This window comes from Arachis hypogaea, chromosome 16 (genome assembly GCF_003086295.3).
Source record: "Arachis hypogaea cultivar Tifrunner chromosome 16, arahy.Tifrunner.gnm2.J5K5, whole genome shotgun sequence".
In the NCBI taxonomy this organism is placed as follows: domain Eukaryota; kingdom Viridiplantae; phylum Streptophyta; class Magnoliopsida; order Fabales; family Fabaceae; genus Arachis; species Arachis hypogaea.
The window spans coordinates 65,058,694-65,063,994 of NC_092051.1; the positions used below are offsets into that span (position 1 = coordinate 65,058,694).

Here is a 5,301-nt window from a genome sequence, read left to right on the forward strand (position 1 = left end):
GGTGCTCTTGGAGAGAGCTGATGCCAAGGCATCTTAGGCTAGTTTCACTAGCATTTTTCTGTTAGTTTTAGTTGTTTTATGCATTTTCTTGAGCTTAAAGTAACCAAGAATGGTTAAATGAATAACAAAGCAATGAACCATCCAAACAGTATGATTTTGATGCAAATTCCATGAGTTTTTAGTTATATTACTTGAATGCTATGAATGGAAGATTTCTCATGAAATTTTGCAAGACTTTGATGCAATTGTTTGGATGATTTCAGGGAAGAAGAGGCTAGGCAAGGAAGCAACAAAATCAATAAAGGAAGCTTGAATATCACATGTGGAGTTTAAGTTCCAGTTTAAGCTTAAACTGGAACTTAAACTACCAAGCCATATAATGCTGGAAATGGCGTTTAAGTTCCAGTTTAAGCCTAAACTGGAGCTTAAACGCCAGAATCATGAAGGCTAAGAAATGCTGGAACTGGCGTTTAACCTCCAGTTTAACCTTAAACTGGAAGTTAAACGCCAGAATGAGAATTTCACCAAGGGAGTATTTCCACGTTTAAGCTCCAGTTTAACCTTAAACTGGAGCTTAAACGTGTTCGACACAATTTCTCACCAGGAAGCATTTCCACGTTTAACCTCCAGTTTAACCTTAAACTGGAGGTTAAACGCCAGAAGTAAGAAAGGCACCAGGAGCATTTCCACGTTTAAGCTCCAGTTTAACCTTAAACTGGAGCGTAAACGTGTTCGACTATTTCTCTCCTCCAGGGTTGCCTTCTCATTTCCACGTTTAAGCTTCAGTTTAACCTTAAACTGAAGCTTAAACGTGTTCGACCCAATTGCTCCTCCAGGGTTGCTTTCTTCATTTCCACGTTTAAGCTTCAGTTTAACCTTAAACTGAAACTTAAACTTCAACTTAAACGCCACTTTTTGAAAGGGGTTTCTGGGCCAAATATATTGAAGTTTAAGTTAGCATTTGAGCACAAACATTAACTTAAACGTATTATGGTATGAAACCCAATTGAATATCATGGTTTATGGGATTGGGCCTGAAGAATTGATGAGTCTGGAGCTTCAATTTGTTGAGTCTTGTGTCATTACTTGTTTATCACTAAGTTTGCTCAATGAATGTTACAGAATTGGATCACAGCCTCATCAGGATTATGGACCATAAACCCAAAGCAAAAGGAAATCAGGGAAAGGCCTCAAAGCCCAAGAAACACAACAGAAGCTCAATTTAGAAAGTGTATAAATAGGATAGAATTTAAGTCAGTGGGGACTTTTTGGGGACACAGAGAACTTTGGATCATTTTCTTTTAGTTTTGTAATTGAATTCAGAGCTATGACTCACTAAACCCCTTTCATTGGGTTAGGGAGCTTTATTGTAATTCAATGAATCAATAATAGTTTTATCTTCTTCTTCAATCTTTTCTCTTGAATTTTGTTAGAAAGCTTCTCGATCTAATTCCATTGGGTAGTTGTCTTGGGAAAGAAACTACCCATAATTGGAATCCTTCGGAACCTTGGGAAAGGAATGGAGGATTCATGCTAGAGAAGCTTTCTCACAGTGAATTGGATTGGGGTTTGGATGGATATTGTGACATGTAATCCTACCAAATTGTGGTTCATGAAACTGTGTGGTATAATCAGTGATCGAGCATCATCTCTTCTTATGAACATTTAAACCAAGGGATTGGGAATTTGTTTGTTTTTAGAGAGAATTAGTGAGCCAAGGGATTGGGATCCAATCATATAAGATTGCCAAGCAAAATTCAATGAATGCATTGGTTGAGGAAGGGATAAAAGTTGTTTTGATTCGGAGATCTCAATATCTCCTAACACCCAATGAACTCCCCATTTCTGATTTACCACTTTCTCTTTACATTCTGCAATTAAATTCATGCAATCACCCCCATCCCTTTTAATTTCAGCAATTTAGCTTCTCGCTCTTTAATTCATGCAATTTTACATTCCGCAATTTTCATCTAAATCTTGATTCCGCTCAACTAGAACATACTTCTAATCCGAATTGCTCACTCAACCAATCCTTGTGGGATTCGACCTCACTCTATTGTGAGTTTTTACTTGACGATAACCGGTGCACTTGCCGGAAGGAATTTTGCCGATCGTGCAATTTCCTAAATCGTAGCATATCAAGTTTATGCACATAAAGTTTATGGCGCCGTTGCCGGGGATTGGTTTTCGATTGACAATTCTCAAATTGGAAGTTAACTAGATTGAGCATTTTTTTTTTGTTTGATAATTTAGTTCAAGTTACTTGTTGAATTTTAACTTCTGCACTCTGTTACTTGTTTTCTTTCTTTATGCCTTTAAATTCAAGCAACTAACTCACTGACCCACTAACTATTTGAATTAATTCCTCAACTGCTCTAACCATACTCTTCCATTAACCAAGAGTATTTCACTTGTTTGGTGCCTGTGCTGTGTTCTTGTATGACAGGTAGGAGAGGAGAGACATCAACTCCTCCATATACCGAACCAGAGAGGACCCTTCATAGACTTAGAAGGGAAGCAAGAGGGAAGAGAGTACTGAGAGAAGAGGAATCTGAAGGAGAATCTGAGGACAATTTTGAGGAAGCTTTAGATCTCAACATGGATAGAGAAGTTCACAACCATGAGAGGGCTGATGGAAACAATGCCATTCCTGAGAGGAGGGTTCTTGGTTCATACATAAACCCAACCTCTGGGAATTGTGGTAGCAGCATTCAGAAACCACCCATTCAGGCCAACAATTTTGAACTCAAACCACAGCTAATATCACTTGTGGAGGATCATTGTTCATTTGGTGGGAGTGCTAATGAAGATCCAAACCAACATCTCACAAAATTCCTGAGAATTTGTGACACTGTGAAGTCCAATGGAGTCCAGGAAGATACCTATAAACTGCTCTTGTTCCCATTTTCACTTAGGGACAAGGCAGCTAAGTGGCTGGAATCATTCCCAAGGGGGAGCCTAACAACCTGGGATGAGGTGGAAAGCAAGTTTCTGGCACGTTTCTACCCCCCACAAAAGGTCAATAGGCTTCGATCTGAGGTTCAGACTTTTAGACAACAAGATGGTGAAACTCTCTACGAGGCATGGGAGAGATTCAAGGATTTGACAAGGAAATGCCCACCAGACATGTTCCATGACTGGGTGCAATTGCATATTTTCTATGATGGACTTTCTTGTGAATCAAGGAAGGCTGTAGACCATTCATCAGGAGGTTCATTGAACAGGAAAAAGACTGTGGAAGAAGCCATTGAAGTGATTGAGACAGTGGCTGAGAATGAGTACTACTATGCTTCAGAGAGACACAACACTAAGGGAGTCATGGAGCTGAACCATGTTGATACAATTTTAGCCCAAAACAAGGTGTTTGCCAAGCAACTAGCAGAGCTCACCAGGAAATTAGAAACAAAGCAAGTGGCTGCAATACACACACAAGATCAAGAGGAAGTAAGCACTGAAGGAGGTGATTGGGAAGAGGCCAATTATGTAGGAAATCAACAAAGGCAACCATATGATCCACATTCCAACACTTACAACCCAGGCTGGAAAAACCACCCAAACTTTGGGTGGGGAAACCAGCAAAACCAACATAACAAGTCCACATACCAAAACTCCAACCAAAGATCATACCAAGCCACACAAAACACTTAATCCCAACCATCATATCATGGCCAAAATAATCAACCTACCCAACCTAATCCGAACCAACAATTTCAAGATCAATTAAACAGGATAGAAGGAATGCTGGCAAACATGGGTCAGGACATAAGTGAGTTGAAAAGCTTTAGGGATGATGTGAGATCTACCTTAAGGAACCATGGTGAAAAACTCAAGAGGATGGAGTCTCAAGTAGGAGAGCTATCTCAACAGGCCCCCAAGTCAACTGCAGTGTTCCCTAGTGACACAGAAAAGAATCCTAAAGGGGAACAAAAGGGAGTGAGATGGGAAGAATGCAAGGCCATCACCATATTGAAGGAAGTCTCAGAAGAAGAAGGAATCAGACCCTCAGAACAGGAGCCAGAAATCTTGAAGGAAGGTGTGGAAGAAGCTAAGCAGGAAAGTGAAACTGAGCAAGCCAAGGAACTGCAAAAAGGCATGCTGGAAACATACCAACCAAAAGCACCATTTCCTCAGAGGTTAGGAGGAGGTGAAAAAGGGAAAACCTATTCAAGGTTTTTAGAGACATTTAAGTCTCTCCATATCAATATTCCCTTTCTTGAGATTCTCCAGCAGATGCCTACACATATCAAGTATTTAAAGGAATTGCTGAGCAAGAAAAGAGTTTTGAAGGGAGGACAAACTGTAATAATGTACAAAGAATGCAGTGCCCTCATCAAGAAGGACATAGTCTCTAAGAAAACAGACCCAGGAAGTTTTCATATCCCCTGCATCATAGGGGAAACAAAAATTGACAGAGGATTCTGTGATCTAGGAGCTAGCATAAATGTGATGCCTCTGACTCTTATGAAGAGGCTACAACTGAATGAGGTGAGATCCACTGATGTAATCATACAACTGGCTGACAAAACTCAGAAGCAAGCTGAAGGGGTAGTTGAAAATGTGCTGGTGAAAGTGGGAAATTATTTCTTCCCCACAGACTTTGTCATTTTGGACATGGAGGAAAGCTACCTACACCCTATCATTCTGGGAAGGCCATTTCTAGCCACTGCTAGAGCGCTCATAGATGTAGAACAAGGAGAGCTAATCTTGAGAATACATGATGAACAGCTCATTTTCAATGTTTTCAAACCTGCATCTGAGCCTGAACCAGAACCTGAAAAGCCTAAGGATGATAGTAGCCATCTGTGTTTGGAGGAAAGCAATCCAGCAGCTGAAACTCTGAAACAGTCCTTGGAAGGCAAACAAGAATTGCAAGAGTTAAAGCCACAAGAATCAATAGAAACAGATCAGAAGGATCCTCCTCGCATAAGGGTCAATGAAGAAATTCTCAAGAGAAAGGGAAGAATTGTAAAGAAATTGCCAAGAGGGTGGAGAAACAAGAAAATTCCCACTGAAGGTTTCTCTCCGGGAGATAAAGTGATATCAAGTCATTATCTGCCAATCCCACCTGGCCTCAAAACCATTCCTTCCCAGCTCCCTCAAGTGTTCACAATCAGGAAAGTTCTTTCTATGGAACATTTGGAAATCATGAAGGAATCAAATGGGGACATTTTCATAGTGAGAGGAGAGGACATCAAGCACTACAATCCACACTAACAAGGGGCAACCGTCAAGCTAATGACGTTAAAGAAGCGCTTGTTGGGAGGCAACCCAACCTGAGGTAATACTCCCTTGTTGTTCCTT

General features: G+C 40.5%; 1 non-coding gene across 1 annotated transcript; it reads right to left on the reverse strand.

Moving 5' to 3' along the window:
* Window positions 1-3,024: 3,024 nt before the first annotated feature.
* Window positions 3,025-3,128, reverse strand: LOC112759916 (small nucleolar RNA R71). The gene has a single exon (XR_003180379.1). It is a non-coding gene; the product is annotated as a small nucleolar RNA R71 (small nucleolar RNA).
* Window positions 3,129-5,301: the final 2,173 nt, after the last annotated feature.